This window comes from Rattus rattus, chromosome 7 (genome assembly GCF_011064425.1).
Source record: "Rattus rattus isolate New Zealand chromosome 7, Rrattus_CSIRO_v1, whole genome shotgun sequence".
NCBI lineage: Eukaryota > Metazoa > Chordata > Mammalia > Rodentia > Muridae > Rattus > Rattus rattus.
Window position 1 is genome coordinate 105,092,746 of NC_046160.1, and position 19,065 is coordinate 105,111,810.

At 40.7% G+C, this 19,065-nt stretch overlaps 1 pseudogene; it reads right to left on the reverse strand.

Moving 5' to 3' along the window:
• Nucleotides 1-3,098: 3,098 nt before the first annotated feature.
• The window catches only part of LOC116906172, a 50,301-nt pseudogene continuing 34,334 nt past the window's right edge, over nt 3,099-19,065 (reverse strand).

The window sequence follows — 19,065 nt, forward strand, 5'->3', positions numbered from 1 at the left end:
GAGTCCTGAACACAGGGGTCCACTATGTTTGCTCAACTGTAGTGCGATCAGTATTCTCATATTGGCAGGAAAGATGTGTTTATTCATTGACATGTGGATACACATGCCATCTGTATGCGTCATCAAATAAGCACAGGACTCTAAAACAACCTGACAATGAAAATGGAACTTTTCCACATACTGTAATTTACAAAATACTTCACCCTTCCCACAACCCCCGGAAAATGCAAAGAGTAACTGAAGGAGTTGGCTATTTGAGATCCGTGCCCAGAGCACTAAAGTCAATCCTATTCACTTTTAAGGGTAAAGAGACCCTTATGGAACTCTGCATTTACACAGGAGCCTTGAATAGAATTACTCATGCTGACACTGCTTATAGGCAACCAATCTATATTCTTGAGCATCATCTCACTTTGTAGAAAAGAAACCACATCTGATTGGCTCTGAGAGCATCATACCTGCCAATTGCCTTAGATGCATCAACTCCCCACCTAGGCCCTTAGCATTACCCCTGCCTCCATAAAGAAACATGGCAATAAAAGGGGAAGAGACTTCTGGTGCCAAAGGCTGTCAACTGTTGAGCAAGAGAGCCCATTGCCTGTTTCCTACATTTTTAAAATGAACTCCGTTAGGGGACTCAAAGGCACACATAAAAGGAACAACCCCAAGAACACGGTGTACTCTGGCTTTCCTCCAGCTTACAGCTTCCTCTCAAGCCTGAGGTGCTTCCCTCTTGGATCTGAAGGGTTGCAAACTGTTAGTTTTTTACAGGTGCAGCAGCCACAGTCAATCGCCCCTCCTCATCACTTCTTTCCATAAACAGAAATTTTATTTCTTCTATTTCTTCTTCAGCTTCTCTTTTTCTCTTTTCGTAGGCGAAGCCTTTACTGGAGGGCTTCACTATTATTTCCATCTTCTCTTCTTTTCCTTTTGTTTGTTTTTCAGATTGTGTGTTAATGATAACATTTCTCTTTTCCCTTTACTCCCTTCAAATCTTTCCATATTCCCTTCCCTGCTGTCCTTAAAATTCATGGCTCCCCTGAAGGGGTTTGCAACCCCATAGGAAGAACAACAATATCAACCAACCAGAACCCCTCAGAGCTCCCAGGGACTAAACTACCATTCAAAGAGTACAGTCTGCATGTGTAGTAGAGGACGGCCTTATTTGGCATCAATGGAAGGAGAGGCCCTTGGTCCTGTGAAGGCTTTATGCCCTAGTGTAGGGGAAGGCCAGGGTGGTGAGGTGGGAGTGGATGGGTGGGAGGGTGGGAAAGCACCCTCATAGAAGCAGGGGGATGGGGATGGGATATGGGATTTGTGGAGGGGAAACCGAGAAAGAGGATAACATTTGAAATTTAAATAAATAAAATATCCAATAAAAACAAAACAGAACAACAAAAAACATAAAAGGTTCATGACTCTCTTTTCCCCTATTTATGTTGAATGCATATATGCATTTGTGTATACATGTATGTTCCTAAATATCACCTATTGAGTCCATAGAATGTTACTTGTATTATATACTTTCAGGACTGACCATTTGCCAATGAACAACCAGTTGGTGGGCTGTACCCTGGAGCAGACCACCTCTCCTGTGTCCAGCTTTACTCACTTGCCTGTAGTTCTTACTGTAAGGTTGAAGCCTTGTGGACTTTTCTGTGACCTAGTTTGGTACATTTATTGGTGTCTTCCTTGTTCAGCTTGAGTTTGGGCAGCCATGTTGGTGAGACTTTATGCATATAACTTACTAGGGGACACAGTCTCACAGCAAAGTCCCTGATCCTTTGGCTCCTACAATCTTCCTAGCCTCTCTTTTGCAGGGTTCCCTGAACCTTACCTGCGTGTTTCATAGCTTTATCTATGCTATAGTTTTGCATGCTGCAATCTTTCCTTGTCATTGCAGCTTTATTTCCTAGAAAAGAGAATGACAGAGTGATAGTTCATTCATTTTGACATTCTGTTATCCTTGGTCCACTCTCTTGCATGGCTGTCATCTCTGAGCCTTGCTGCTTACTGCTAGAGAAGGACCCTGTTCCTTCTCTTGACTTTCCCAAAAGTCAGTTGTGTGTTAAAGGAAAACTGTACTGAGTTCTTGTCTGTTAACACCAAATGAAGTAACAAGAAAATTACTACCAGCAATCAGTTAACTTTAAAATTTGAGGGCTTCTTCTTTCTAGGAGCCCAGGGTTTTAGAATCACAAATACTAGGAGACTGCATTTCCCAACCTTCTTGTTTTATAGATGGAGTCCCAGAGAAGTTGAAGGCTTTTCCAAGGTCGGACACTTTATTGGTAGCACTGGGACTAGAGCCCAGTTGTCCTAATTCTATTCTTTCCATTACATTTGATTTAATTCCAGAATCTCGATGACAATTAAAGGCGCAGACATATTAAAGTTAATCATTAACCTCTAAAACAGCAGATTGAGTTTTAATAGAGAGAACACTAAAATTCTCAGTAGGAATAATAAGGAAGCAACTGGGAGAGAATAAAACCGCTCAAGAATAAAACAACTTTCAGACTTTTCAGCTTTGGTGGAAATATAACTAACAAGAAAGTTTATTCCAAGGCATGCACATTTAAAGAAAGGAGTTTGGCAGAAAAGCAGAGAGTGATAGTTAAGACTAACCTGGAGATTTCTTCCAGTGCCATTCTGGGAAGCTCCACAACAAAGAAAAACAATGTCACTAACACAGGAAGGAGGGATTTACAAGGGTTCTTTGTCTTTGCACTTAAAAATGTATTTTCTTCCTTCTGAGTATATAAATATGATTTTGCAGGTGAAAATTTATTGCAAAACAACCCTGGTTCCTGGCTTTATTCCTGTAGCAATAACATAATGCATAACTCCAGTCTCCAAATGGGCCATGGCACCTTGCAGACTGTGTGTGTGTGTGTGCGCGCGCGCGTGCATGAGCCCTAGTGAGTGTACACAGTGAACATTGTTGATGTCCTTCAAGAGATTAGGGCCCATCCTGTTATTCTGGGGGATTGGGATAAAAACTGTAAGAGAGATGCTCAGTGTTGGGTTTGAATTGGGACAAAGACTTCTCAGCAGCCACAGGCCTCTCTCTGCTCTCTTGTTCTTGCTGAAGTGGGTTAGTCCAGGGCTTCTTGGTCCTTGGAACCCATGTAAGCCATGAGGTCTACCACCCTGTTGCTGTAGCCATATACATTGTCATACCAGGAAACAAGCTTTGTAAAGTTGTCATGGAGAGCAATGCCAGCCCCAATAGCAAAAGTGGAAGAGTGGACATCACTGTTAAAGTTGCAGGAGACAGTCTGGTCCTCGGTGTAGCCCTCGATGCCTTTAGTGTGCTCTCACATGCATGCTTCACCACCTCCTTGATGTCGTCATACTTGGCAGATTTCTTCATGTCAGATCCATGTCAGACACGTTGGAGGTAGGGACATGGAAGACCATGTTAGTAAGCTTTCTGTTCAGATCCATAGCTTTGGCAGCACTAGTGGATACAGGGATAATGTTCTGGGAAGCCCCATGGCCATACTGCCACAGCATTCCAGAGGGGTCATCTCCAGTCTTCTTGGAGGCAGTGATTATATAGACTGTGTTCATGAGTCCTTTCACAATACCAACGTTGTCATGGATAATGTTGGCCAGGAAGCTAAGCAGTTGGTAGTGCAGGAAGCATTGCCGACAATCTCAAGTGAGTTGTCATACTTCTCACGGTTCACACCCATCACAAACATGGGATATCAGAAGAAGGGGTGCGGATGTTAACCCTTTTGGACCCACTCTTCTAGTGGACCCTGGCCTTCAACATGGTACTGAAGACACTGGTAGACTTCACAATGCTCAACATCAGCATTAGTGGGATCTAGTTCCTGGAAGATGGTGATGGCTTTCCCATTGATGACAAGCTTTTCTATTTTCAGCCTTGACGGTGCTGTTGAACTTGTCATGGGTAGAGTCATACTGGAACATGTAGACTATGTTAGATGAGGTCAGTGAAAGGGTCGTTCATGGCAATATTCACTTTGTCAGATAAGAGTGCAGCCCTGGTAACCAGACACCTAACATGCCAAATCCATTCATTCTGACCTTCACCACCGTGTCTAAAGGATGAGGCTGGCACTGCGTGAAAGATGCGACTGTCTCTGGAACAAGGAGAATCAGAGCCCCTTGCAGATGCTTCTGACTTGTTTGATGTGCTCATTCTATGCAAGCTTTTACATTTCTCGATAGCCTTCCTTCTCTTATACCATATCTTCTGGGAGAAAAGGGCACTGAAAACCATTTTGGTCATTTTTTCTCTTTCATACCATTTCTTATTGAGAAATTAGGCTGGAAATAACAGTTGTAGGTAAGGGTGATGGAGGTGGAGTGCAGAGCCAGGGAAATATTATTTGGGGAGAGAATTTGTTCCCATCCCCAATTAGGAATGTATTTAAAAGGAAACAGTGAAATTGGAGAGAACCAGGTAGTATTAGCAGTCACAGACAGGTTGTGAGGTAATGGATGTTGTTGGAATAACACACGAGTATTTTGGCTATCCCCCAGAACCCTAGGGTTTGGAGGGCAAGGTACCCAAATATCAAACTTCCCTAGGTGTTGATTCCTTATGTCATCCCACTTGCCCCTCCCTCATCCCAATACTTAATTGTTTTCTTCCCATTTATTATCTCTAAGATGGTCAGGTATGTGTTTAATATGTACAGTAGCCCCTTCCTTAACTTTAAAATAACATTTAATAAAAAATGTAGCAATAATGCTAATTTATCTACCTCTTGATGAACCTATTTCTTCTTCTTTTTTTTATCTTCTCCTTTTTTTTTTTTTATTAACTTGAGTATTTCTTTTATACATTTCGAGTGTTATTCCTTTTCCTGGTTTCCGGGCAAACATCCCCCTAATCCCTCCCCTTCCCCTTCTTTATGGGTGTTCCCCTCCCCATCCTCCCCCCATTGCCGCCCTCCCCCCAACAATCTAGTTAACTGGGGGGATGAATCTATTTCTAAAGTCCTTGCATGATACCATGATTTTAATCATTATGCCCAAATGACGATAGTTATTCTTTCTCTATTTTACAAAAGAGAAAAAGGAGGTGAGGGAGATTTAATAATTTAATGTGTAGAAGAGCGAGGGTTTGAACACACCTTTTTCTGAGTGGAAAGGCTGTTTTCTGTATTTTATCAAGCCTGCTGCTACTCATACTTTTGCTCCTTCCTTGGTTTCTAGTTCCCCATCACTTTCCCTCGTAGAAGAGTGCTATTGTATTGTATTTATCTTTTGGAATTGTGTGTGTGTGTGTGTGTGTGTGTGTGTGTGTGTGTGTGTGTTGCTCAAGGAGACCAGAGGAAAACCTGAGGTGCCATTCTCAGGAACACGATTCACATACTTTATGACAGGGTTCGTCATTGACTTAATGCTCACCAATTTAGTCTAGACTCATTGGAAAAGATAGCTCAAGGAATCTTTCTCTCCCTTTCTAGTCCTGGAATTACAAGTGTGGGATACCATGCTTGGCATTTTTATGTTGGGTCTGGGGATACAACTCATGTCCTTATACTTGCAAGGCAAGCATTTTTAATGACCAAGTCATCCGTTCAACCTGATTTAGCTTTGACAGTAAAGGTGGAATGGTACTTGGGTGCCTATGTGGTAAGAATTAGCAAATCACAGCAGGAGACGCTGTGGTTTAATTGGAGGCTGATCAGAAAAAAACAAGGAATGAATCCATTCCATTTATCTTATACACCATTATTGTTGGTGAGTCTGTGCCTTTCAGAAAAGAAAGCTCCTCCACCCCCCAAAATCTCTTAGATAAGTCCTTTTCATTTTCTTTTCTAGGTGCTTACTAAAGTTTGCTTCAAAATACACCCTGTCTTCCCCCCTTTTCTAATAGAAAAGACTTATGCTGTCAAGGGATCTCAGTTCAATAGTTCCAATGGCAGCTTAAGCTTCTGTTTACTACTAGGAGATAAATAAAAATTGTAGGTTAAAGAATATAATGAATGGGGACTGGAGAGATGGCTCAGTAGTGAAGAACATTGACTGCTCTTCCAGAGGTCCTGAGTTCAAACCCCAGCAACCACATGGTGGCTCACAACCATCTGTAATGGGATCTGATGCCCTCTTCTGTTGTATCTGAAGGCAGCTACAGTGTATTTATATAAAATAAACAAATCTTTAAAAAAGAAGTAAAGAAAAAAGAGTGTAATGAATGAGGGCTAAAGAATGGAATTCCTACCAAATCTCTCTCCTCAAAGCTCAGGAATCTCCTCTTCCAGTGAAAGAGGAGGCAGATAAGTGTAAGAGCCAAAGGGGATGGAGGGCATCAGGAGAACAATTTCCTCTCAATCAACTGACCAAAGCTCAACTCACAGAGAGTGAAGCAGAGCCTGCACCAGGTCTCTGTCTATACCTTATAGCTTTCAGATTAGAATTTTTATGAGATGTTCGAGTGTGTGAATGATTAGGTCTCTGATTCTTATGCCTCTTCTTGGACTCTCTTCCTTCTGTTGGGTTGTCTTGTCCAACTGGTAGTTTTTATTTTATCTTATTATATTTTATTTTGTTATGTTTTGTTATGTCTTTTCTAAGAAGCCTTTCTTTTCTAATGAGAGGCAGAAAGGAAGAGAATCTAGATGGGAGGGAGGGTGGGGAGAAATTAGGAGGAGTAGAGGGAGGGAAACTTCAATCAGGATATATAGTATAAGAAAAGTCTATTTTCAATAAAAGGGAAAGACAAAACATGAACACAAATAGAAAAAATAAGAAAGAAAAAAGAAAGAAGAAAAGAAAGAAAAGAAAAGAGAATCCAGCTTTCCTTTTTTGCTTTTGTGACTGTAGAACTAAGAACATATTTACAAAGGCTGTTCTCTGTGTCCCATTCCTAAGTCTGCCTAACCAGTACTTAGCTCCTATTTTTAACATTATCCCTTCAAAAGAAGTAATCCTAATTGTCATTTATAGAATTTGAACAAAGATCTATTTGGCTTCTTAAAGCTGAGTAGGGTTATCAGCTGTGGCAGTTGTGGAACTACCTAGGGGACCCTGAAAGTATGTTTTTTAAAATTTGTTTTATTAATCATTTTATCTGTTTACATTTCAAATGATATCCCCATTACCACTTACCCCTCCACAACCCCACCCCCACTCCATCCACCCTCTCCCAGCCTCTATGAGGATGCTCCTCCACCCACTCACCCACTCCTGCCTCACCACTCTAGCTTCTATGCTGGGGCATCAAAACTCCACAGGACTAAGGGCCTCCCCTCCCACTGATGTCAGATAAGACTGTCCTTTGCTATGTATGTATCTGGAACCATGGATTCCTCCATGTAAACTCTTTGTTTGGTGGTTTAGTCACTGGGAGCTCTGGGTGGTCTAGTTAGTTGATGTTGTTCTTCTCATGGGGTTGCAATCCCCTTCAGCTCCTTCATTCCTTCCCCTAGCTTAGTCCTTGAGTTCAGTTGAATGGTTGGCTGTGAGCATCTGCCTCTGTAATTTCTTCTGTATGATCAATTGGTGTAGGGAAGAAAAAAAATCATGTGGTGCCTGGATAGAGACATGGGGGAAAGGTAAAGGGTCACTGAATTATTCATTTCTTCTTTTACTTATTCATCTCATCATTCAAATGAAACAACAAAACAAATAGAATTATGACAATTCTTAAATACCCTTTTTGATAAAAGAGTATCCCTAACAATGTTGAAAATCTTTAGTTTACTGGGTGTGTTGACCACTTGAGTGTTTAAGATTTTAAAGGAGCTGTGCTTTAAAAAGGGGAGATGCATCTGGAGGCTCATGGTACATATTGGGGGAGGGGAGAAAGAGTAATCTTAAAAATAATTGGGGTCTTCAGCAGATAACTCGGCATCTTTCTCAAAATACCCTTGACTCACAAAACATACTTAAGATGAGTATGTTTGTTGAAATTTCTATGGTTGGAGGTCATGTTTTCATTAGAGATCATACAAATGAGCCTTAGTCAAGCCTGAGGGGCATTAGGAATTAACAGAGGGTTGGGGAAGGCTTATATTTATTGTATGCATGTACAAACATTTTATTTTGGAAATAGAAGAAGAGATTTCTTCCATTAAAATAAATATGTAAAGACACACACACACACACACACACACACACACACACACACACACACATAGAGAGAGAGAGAGAGAGAGAGAGAGAGAGAGAGAGAGAGAGAGAGAGATAATAATGCTATCCCAGGTCTCCTTCTCCTCTCTTGATCCTTTTCACTCTGCCCACACCCTCAAGATTAGCTTTAGATAATCAGATCATGAGTCTTTTGAAACGAATTGTTCTCTTTAGCAAAATCTCTCCTTGGCTCACAGAGAGCTTCTCTTGTTATGGGTGATGTTCTTCTAGTAAAAAGTGAGTCACGTAAGACAGTGACACCCATTTTGGCTCCCTCACTGACTATGTGAGGTGCCTTGGTCAGTTGTGATTGTGCCTAGACATCTATGTGCTTCACCTCCTTTGTTGGAACTTCGGATTATTGTAATCCTCATTCCAAAGCAGTAGTGACATCCTTTGTTGATCCTGAAGCGTTTTGAAAGCACAGGTCATAATGGTTACTGGCAGTGGTTGCTAGAGAACAAAACAAGTTAAGATGCCAATATCAATTTTAATTTTATTTCAGAATCTGTCTGGAATTCTCCTACTGAGCTCTAGGGGCTAGAAGGCCAGGGCTAGCTTCCATGTACCCTGGTCTTTGTGGAAGTGGTGTTAATTAGGATAACAATGTAATCTTGCTTGCCATTCTAATTATTCATTTATTTCTAGAAAATACTGGAGAGGGAAAACACTATGTATTTTCTTTTTATAAATATTTCTATGAATACTCATAATAATTCTATGAAGTCTGTTATTTTTGTGTATGGAAGTAAAGTATATCTTCTTTTAGAAAAACACAAATTAGGCTTCTCTGTAAGCAATGATACAATTTAGAATTATAATACATAGTGAAAACACACACAAATAAACAAACAGATTTCTCAGTGTTTTCAATTTTGGCATGTTACTCTCTGACACTAAATCAGTATTCCCAGATATTCCCAGTGTCTCCAAAATTATGATATTTTAAACATACCGCCAACACTCTTCACACTGTAATTTGCATTGCTAAAATTCTTATTTAAAGAGTAAAATACACTAAGCTTCATAGCACTTACAAGACACCGTATCCTTTAGGAACATTCCATGAAAACACAATTTGAAGTTCAGATCTCTTGTCTAGTAAGATAACAGCCCCTCATGGAATCACACGTGCCAATTTCAGGAGTTATTTTACATTGAAAGAACAGTTTAAGGATTTACAAAAGTATACTATATAAGTAACCCAGTTCACATATTTTTTATAATATTTTCTTAAAGTCAGGCTCAAATAACTCAGAGTCAAAAGTTCTCAAACTTACAATTTGATGCAGTGAGGGTTGTATCTGTAACAATGGTATTTTCTGCCCTTTAGAAAGAATGTGAATGCGAGTGCGACTTTGACAGAAATAGCTAAGCATTTAACGCCGCAGAGGGAAGAAAACAATTTCTTTGGAAGAAGTATATTTAGCACAGTTGCAGGTAAAGGCAGCTTTGGAGTTAGATACTCAAAGATTGCAAAAGAAAGGGATCCAGAATTTACCTGGCTTTGAATAAAGGAATAGGAAGCATGCTCAATCTCACTGTCAAAGAAGAACCCATTATAGCCAGGTCTGGTGATGCTGACTTGCAATGACTACTCCAGAAGAGCACAAGTTCAAGACCAGCTTGTGCTACAGGGTCTCCATCTTGAAGAGTAAAGAGGGCTAGGGATGTATTTCAATGGAAAAGTGTTTGCCTAGCATGCATAAGGTCACAGATCCAATGCTTGACACTGAAAAAAAATGTTGGGCAAAAAAGAGAATGGGGGGCTATTTTGAGAACCTGAATTTTCGTAGTGGTTTAACCTCAAGGCCATAGTGTTTGAAGCCTTAATTCTTATGACTCTACTAGGGTTACATGTTAACAAGTGTCTTAGTTAGGATTTTATTGCTCAACCACAATAACTATTAAAAAGGGAAATATTTAATTGGGGATGACTTACAGGTCAGAGGTTTAGTTCGTTATCATCAAGGCAGGAAGCATGGTGGCACCAAGGCAGACATGGTACTGGAGAGATAGTTAGGAGTTCTACATCTGTATCTGCAGGTAGCAGGAGAGACGGTGACACTCTGAGACCTCAGTGCATACCCTCTAGTGACATACCTCTTCCAATATGGCTAGACCTCCTAATAGTGCCACTCCCTATGAGCCTATGGGGTACATTTTTACTCAAACCACCATAACAAAGATATTAGCTTTCTTTGACATATTAGGGATTTTCTTCAGATGTATTCCATCTTCTCATTCAAATTCACTGTAAACTTAGTAACTCATTAACTTATCTAAATTACTCTTTTGAGATTGAACACATTTGAAAATAGTATGCTATTTTATTTTTATGTGCTCTTCAATTCAAATGATGGTTGTTCTAAGTTTGTTGCTCTGCTTTATTTTTCACTCTTTAACAATTTCACATATAATATGAATTTATATATATTCATATAAATATAGTGAATTTTAGTCCTCTATACCCCTCTCCCCCTCTTTTATCTACCCTTCTTTTCCCTAAAAGTCACCTTCTTACTTTTTTTGTTTGTTTGTTTGTGTGCACGTGTAAGTTTAATGAGGGCTGCTTTCATGCATGAGGTGGGTAAATTATTTACCGGAGCATAGGCTGCACCACTAAAGAAAACATTCTAAGTTCCTTTCACAACCATTAGCTGCCAATAGTCCTTGATGAGGGGTAGGCTCGTGAGCTCACGAGCCCTTCCCATGTCCATGATACAATGTTGTTGTAAACATCTTGTGCAGGTCTTTTGCAGGTGACCACAGTTGTAGTGAATTTATGAGTGACAGTTCCATGTCCTGTTCAGAAGACAGTGTTTTGCAGCACCACTTTTTAACCTCCAGTGTTCATGTTTTGTTTGATGTCCCCTCTTTTATGACATTTCTGAAACCTACATGTTCTGTTTATGGTTGATCACTTAATAGCTACTTATTCTTAGCACTTTGAACAGTTTATGAGTCTCTGCATTAACTAACACTATATAAAAAGACTGTTCTTTGGTGAAGCAGCAGTAGTCATTGAAGCTGAACAAGCAGAGGGTAGGGGAGAACAAGGAGGAAGCTGTATTCTTCCATGTTTCTACTTCAGTCACGGTCTTCAGTTACTATCTTGCCTTACCTCGGTGTCGGTTGTAGTCTGCAAGCTAAAGAAACTCCTTTTCCCAAGTAGGTTTGGGTCAATGTGTAAGGGTCTGAAAATTGCTGAAACCAACTGTTCATACCAGAACTTGGAGTACTATATTGAATAAACATGAGGAGAGGGGCAGCCTTGTCTTGTCCCTAATTTTAGTGAGATTGCTTCAAGTATCTCTCCATTTAATTTTATATTGACTTTCGGTTTGTTATGTATTGCTTTTAGTATGTTTTGGTATAGGCCTTGAATTCCTGATCTCTCCAATACTTTTAACACAAAGGAGTATTGTATTTTGTCAAATGCTTTTCCAGCATCTAGTGAGATGATCATGTGATTTTTTCCCTTGAGTTTGTTTATATAGTAGATTATGTTAATAGATTTTTGTGTGTTGAATCAACCCTGCATCCTGGGATGAAACCTACTTGATCATGACGAATGATGGTTTTGACTTGTTCTTGGATTCAGTTTGCTAGAATTTTATTGGGTATTTTTACCACAGAACTCAAGAAGGTTAACAACTAGAAGGGCACAAGTGAGGATGCTTCAATTCTACTTGGGAGGGAGAAGAAAACAATCGTGGGAGGCAACTGGGTGGAAGAGGGGAAGGGGATGGAAAAGGGGAACCTGATCAGGTATGGGGTATAGGAGACAGGAGAGAAGCTCTTGAGGACCAGCAGAATGAATGAAAATATGCGAGGGGGGATGGGAAGTGGGAGAACGCTCTAGAAAGTACTAGAGACCTGGGAGATTAGAGAAGATCAGGACTCAAAGAGAGGGACCTTAGATGAAATGCCCAACAGTGGGGAGAGGGAACTTGTAGAGTCCACCTTCAGTGGAAAGACAGGGCATCAAGTGGAGGGATGGGGTTGCCATTCCACAGTCAAAAACTCTGACCCAGAATTGTTCCTGTCTAAAAGAACTGCAGGGACAAAAAAATGGAGAAGAGACTGAGGGAAAGGAGGTCTAGTGTCTATCCCAACTTGGGATCCATCTCAAGAGGAGGCTCCAAGGTCTGATACTATTACTGATGCTATGATGCTATGGAGCCCACCATGGTTGGCTGTCCTCTGAGAGACCCAACAAGCAACTGATTTAGACAGCAACAGATACTTACACCCAACCGTTGGACTGCAGTCAGGGACTCCTGTGGTTGAATTAGGGAAATGCTGGAAGAAGCTGAGGAGGAGGGCAACCCCATAGGAAAACCAGCAGTCTCAACTAACCTGGACCCCTGGGATCTCTCAGACACTGACCCACCAACCAGGTAGAATATAGGAGGTGATCCAAGGTCCCGACACATGTACAGCAGAGGACTACCTGGTCTGGCCTCAGTAGGAGAAGATTACCTAATCCTCAAGAGACTAGAGGCCCCAGGGATTGGGAAGGCTCGGAGTGGGGGGCATCCTCTTGGAGGAGGAATGGGATGAGAAACTGTGGGAGAGTTGACTGGGAAGGGGACAATGACTGGGTTGCAAAAAAAAGTAATAAACAAACAAACAAACAAAAAACCAATGTAAAAAGGGTCTCTTTACATTTTTGATTAGGTTTGCTATTGGTTTTTCTGTGTTTGCTTTGGAGAGATGGCCAAGTTTAGCCTGTGCCATCCTGCTTTCTTTCCTTAGAGCATTTGAACCTATTTACACATGCAGCTTATAGAGCCTCTTAGGTGATGAGCTTCTTGTCATATTTGTTGTTCAAAGTTACACTTCCTCTTACTTTCTCTCCCTATATCCTCATTCTTATACATGTGACCGTGCAATTCGAGACAAGTGATGAATGAAGTTAAATGACAGTTTGTAAAATGAGAATTCGAGGGACAACCTTGATTTCCGAAGCTACTAAAAAAACCAAAAACCACAGACATTGCTAGCATTCAGCTTTTATGATACAGTCACACTGAGGTGTTGGCTAACTAAACTGGCTTTTATTTACTATAATACACCAATTTCTCATTTATCCAGATGTAATTACTCTGACAGCCTCATCTATTTGGAATGCCAGAGGAAATAGTAATGGGAAATAAATCACTTCTATGCAGACGAACTACCTGCATCAAGACCATTAAAATAAATTTCATATATTTTTGCTAAAAGGAGAACGCCCGATTCAGAGCTTGCTTGAGTCCATTAAAAATTTTAACCAGCTTGTCTAATTGGATTTCTGTTTTTCCTTTAGCAGGAGAAAGAAAGAGAGAGAGAGAGAGAGAGAGAGAGAGAGAGAGAGAGAGAGAGAGAGAGGTGTTTAAATGGCTAAGAGATGAGTAGTAAACACATACTATGTAGAATGGGATATAACAACTGTATATTCTCCTTTAGGGCCGTTAGCAATGTCCTATTATTATGTCTGTGTGTCATATTCATAGCATCAGTCACAATGTGTTCAAACAAACAAGAACAAAAGGCTGGAATGACAGAAGGCCCATATGAACAGAAAGAATTTAAACAGCAGCTTGAGGATGCTTTGGGCATAGGCAGAGTCTATACTACACTCTATTGCACCAGGGAGGAATTTATATTTAGAGAAAATAGGAGCCAGCATAGAGTATTAGCTCATATTGGTATCAGTGACCTGTCATTCAGAAAAGGTTACTTAAAAAAAAAAAAACAAACTCAACTGAGTACTTACTACATTAAAAATGCTTTCCATTCTTGTCCCTACCTCATCTTTTCCAAGTTAGCAACCAATGGCTCATTATCCTATGATGTTGCTAAAATGATGTTTCCGTACACAGAGTCATCTCGCCAGAAGAAGTCTTTGTTCAGTCAGTTTACAGAGAACAAAATGCTCGCACACACTCCCGCCTTACGTCTGAGAAATGCTCTTCCGGTTTAGAGTATGGAAAGTCTCTGTATAGGCAGTCATTTCTGGGATGGTTCTGATGATTTGTTTACTCAGATTTCCTTGAGCATACTCTTCTTGTCAAGGACTGTAAATTTGGAAGTGCCGACAATGGGAATGACGGTAGTAGGCATGTGCCAAAGAGTGACACGTGTGAATATGCACATACATACACCCGGAACTTTGCAAAGAGCTGTCAGAGATTAATTTATTATTTAATTCCCACCATACTTTATGGGGAAGGAGCTATTATTACCAAGTCTTGCACTTGGGGAACTAAGGCTTGGAGAGCAACCTTTCAAAGCCAGGAAATGGTAGCTCTGTGATTCCAGCCTTAGCCGTCTGACTTCACCTGTGATCTCAACAGGATCCGTGCAGGTCTTTTCTCTTCCCAGTTATTTCTGGGAATACATTAGTTGACAGTGGCACAGTATCTACTTTATGTCCCATTTAATAGAACTATACATTGCCTTGTTGCCATTCAGTCCCGATGGCAGTGATTAAATTAACCCTTGGTTGGGAGACAGTAAGTGCATCCTGAGGCATCGCTTAGTAATTTGGTAGCAGCGGCCCTCGTGCCCTCCTCCCTTCCCATGTACTCGGTCTTTCCTCTTCTTTTTCCCCATCATCCTTCTAGCTCTCCTTCCCCTTCCCTTTTCCTTTCTTTCTTCCTCCTTCTCTTATTTCTTCCCACCACCCTCCCTTTCTTTCTCCATCTCCCTCTAAGTATCACTTTATTCTTTACCACCCTTTTCTCTTGGACTACCTTAGCCCATTTCACTTTACCTCAACTTTCTATTCCTTCTGAATTATTTGGGTAATTTAATTATTTCCCTATTTCACTTTCCCTTTAGAGCTCCTTGGTCATAATTTTTATTCATCTCAATGTAAATAAATTTTGTTCATATCTATTTTTTTTTATTCTGGGGACTAGAGAGAGATGGCTAATTAGCTAAACATTATTTGCCTTGCTATTCCTGAGGACTCAAGTTCAATTCCCAGCATCCAAGTTCAGAGCCCCACAAATGCCTTTAACTGTAGCTGGAGTAGGAACTGATAGCTTTGTCGGCACTACACTTATACAGGTGCGTGTGAGCATGTGTGCGCGCGCGCGCGCGCACACACACACACACACACACACACACACATACACACACACACACCTTAAAAACAATAGTTTAGGATTAAGCATAAAATGATTTTATTCTGTAATATAGGTCATATTCTGAAAAAGCTTAAAAAGTTTTATTCAAAATGCACTGGAAAGAAAAACCTGCAGCCCTGCTTTGCATTTGTAAATGCAAATTTGCAAAGAAAAATTTTTTTGTAAACATCATTAGCTAATAGGAGGATATTGCCAAGTTTAATTATCTTGGCATCCAGATATGGATAAAACAAGCAACAACAATAAAAAAAAAATCATGCCACTGATCTTCCCCGCCCCCACCGAAACAAAGCAAACCAATATGTATCCTTGCCAGAGGGTGAGAGACGCAGGGATGCCTTGTATATGACTTTAATAAAAAACATGCTTGTCTCTTAAAATTTTCCACGAGCGAAGTGGGAATCTGGGAGTTGAGGAAGAGCAAAAGATGGCCGCATCGGGGAATAATGAAAAATGAAGAGAGCGGGAGTGAGCGGGACTGATAAGATAAAATGCATTTAGGCTGTCTGTCATATGTCAGAAGCCATGCCCTGCTGTTCTGAAATTGAGTTTTTGTGTTGCACTCCTTGAAGGTGAGCTTGGAGTGCAGCCTTTAGCAGTCTTTTGGGGAAGAGAAATTCAGTAGCAAATACAGTACTCCCTGTGTGTGCCCATGGCTTCTTCTTAGTCATTGTTCATCAAGACCATTGAAGTGGACCTTTTAGATAAAACTGAGAGCTACTGATTTTTTAAATTAAATTGGTTCTTTCCAGTCGTCCTCCACAGTTGCTGCTTGCCACTCTTTCCCATTTTATTTTAGGATGTCCTTCTTGAGTATGATTAAGAATGTTGATATCGACTGTCTGACTCTTGTCCTGACCTTAATAGTTATATTTGAGAAACTCTTTTCTTGCTTTCCTGGAGCCATTTCAGCCATTCTTGGAGCTTATTAATTTTCTTCCCGTATGTATATGGTTGGGGCTTTTTAAGGGACAATTATGACTTATAGTGAGTCACAGAATATGAAGTTAGAACTCTTTTTCCTTGAGCAGTTAGAGTGTGAGCAATCTGAATTCTCTCCCTAACCTATCACATTCTCCATCCATTTAGTAATGGTGGTACATGGGTAGCAGTAACACTCATATCCTGTGGTGATGGCTTCCTCAATAATCTTTCCAGACTCAAGTAGCCTAAACACAGGTGCTGTTGGAAGAAGCAAGATGCTTTTGCATTATATCTGGGAACATTTGAGTTGGAAATGCCTGTGAACCCCAGCTTTTAACTCTCTTCCCTCCTTGTGTTTCACTGTCTTAAGTCCACCAAGAAGGGACCTAGAGGTCTAATAGTTCCTTTGCTTATTGTCTTGAAGAGAGGGTGACCTTGATAGAAAGCTAGTGTCTTTTGTAAGACGTGTAGGCTGTTAGACAAAATTGCCAGAACTCTGATCTAATTTTATTCTGGGGTCAGGTTGGTATGCAGCTCTATTCATTCCCCAGCTTGTGCCTTGACATCAAATTGCCCACCGGAAGGATACCAACTCCCAGTGTGAAACAGAACATGTGATGGATGATCCTTTTACCGTTTATAAGAATATTCCTGATGCAGGATTTTTCCCTCTTATTTTCTAAAGCCCTTCTGCATTTTTCAGTCCACTTCTCTCAGCAAAACCAGGCGAAGGGAAAGATGATTAAGTCTCAGAAGAGGCATGAAATAGCCTGAAGCTAAAGAGGGAAAAAGTTTAGGGTGGACATTTTGAAAGATGAACACCAGGAGCGATTAGGCAGTGGAATTGAAGTCCCATCCCTGCAGAGAGCTGAGAAAAGGTTAGATCCGATATTAACATTAATGAAGTTGAGCAAAGCCCTGGAGAATAAAGGAGTCCATACTAAAAGGAGACGAGTGGGAGGGAGTCACAACACCAAGTTGACAGTACATGCTTTTTCTCCTGCTTCCCTTCTTTCGGGAGGCAGCCAAGCATCTCGATTGCAATCTCTGGCAACTAGGATACTTCTGTAAATTGTAAAGTTAATTCTTCACTTGCTCAATGATATATTTTTAAGTGTCTTCTGCATACCAGGTATTGCATCTATGAGAATGCAAACCCATGAAGACAACTGGTACTATATCATGGGGTGGGGCAGGCTGCACAATCTGGGAACATGCTGCTATTCCAAAATGGAAGAGATAAAGAAGATGGATGAAAGATCTGAGAATCTCCTAGTGCCTGGCAAAAGGCCTTGTCCTTCTCGGAGGAAGGCATGGTACACAGATAATCTGTTTAGTGGACTGGGGTAGCAGATGCTTCTCCCTTTTTCGAGTGCTGCCAAGTGCTACAGCTAGCGCTCTAACAACTCCACAGAACTGGTATTTACTTCCCTACGATGGTGGCACCTGTATTCCATTCCCTGCTCTCCCCATCGGGCTTTCTCTAAGAAGGTAGACCAGTAGGCTGGAAGTGTTCTGCCTTATCTGTGCATGATTTTCTGAGACGATAATAACCTAAACACAGACTAAGTAGACCTTCTACTTGAGACTATCAAGTATCAGGGGAGTCAGCATTGCTATTTTACTTTTCCTCTAGACTAAAAACAATAGACTTTCTTTCTGCACAAGCTCTGCCATTTGCCTTGCAAGTTTCTCCAGTAAAGTCTATCTCTTAACTCTTGCTAGTTGACTGGCATTTGGCTTCTTATTGTCTACAGTCCGTTGGACACGTGTTTTTGTTTTTGTTTTTGTTTTTGTCCTTGATCTACAACTTCTTCGTGGAATTAGGTTAGGAGACCTGTTTATTAGTGCATGATAATTTTAAATTAACCCTCACCCCAACCCCATGCCCATGTTCACTTAGGATGCACCTTGTTTGTGAATGCAGGCACCCCGTGGCAACCAGGATGCAGGATGCACAGGACACTTTGGAAGTTTATTTCAGAGGAAATGCTTCAAGCTAATCCCTAGGATGTAAAGGAGTTAACTAGTATTATGGATGCTAGTGGGCATGTGTTATTTCAGTGGAAGGAACTAGTCAAGAGAGCCTAAAATGAAGGGTGGGTATGGATGTCTCTATGCTGGGTATGATAATCCCAAAGGATCCACAGCCATTTGAAAATTTTTCTTTTGAGTTGGGGAAGAATTGTTCTGAGGACTTTCACGTTTTTTACAATGAATTTTCTAGTGCCAGATATTGGGAGACCCCAGCTGTAGTTAGGGGAAGACATTGTGACCAACCTGGGAATAAAGTGAGATTAATGGAGGCAGAGTTTCTACCACATTTTCAGTTTTCTCTTAAAGGCTAACTCTCTTTTTCCCTTTTATAGCTGTTAAAAAACTTGAAAAAGCATCTGTGAACTCCTATGTATTTCCTGCTTCTATTTCTATTTTTCCCTCGCTGTTCTGGGATCCCACCCTCCCCGCTCTGGGATCTCTTCCTTCTCTTCCTTCCCCTCTTATTCTCTCCTCCCTTTCTCCTTCCCTCCCCTTTCTCTCCTGAGCTTAGAATGACAATGGACACAACAACAGACAAAACAGTTCCCTGAGTTTACTTTCATCTCCAGTTGTTTGAGGATCTGAGCTGGAGCCTGGGTCCCCAGGGAAACATGAATGCAAATCATTTGAAAATTAGATTTGTCAAGGAAAATACAAATTAAGAGACAAGAAGCTGAATTTTTCTCTGCTGAAAATAAGAAACTGCTTTTCCTTAAAAAGATAAAGAATCAGAACATTTACTTTTGAAAACTTGTGAATGCAGTTACTTTCTCTGTCTTTTTGAAATGGCTCTTTTAGAAACTAAGCCTTTTGTCAGCTTGGTGACCAAAGGACCTGGGAG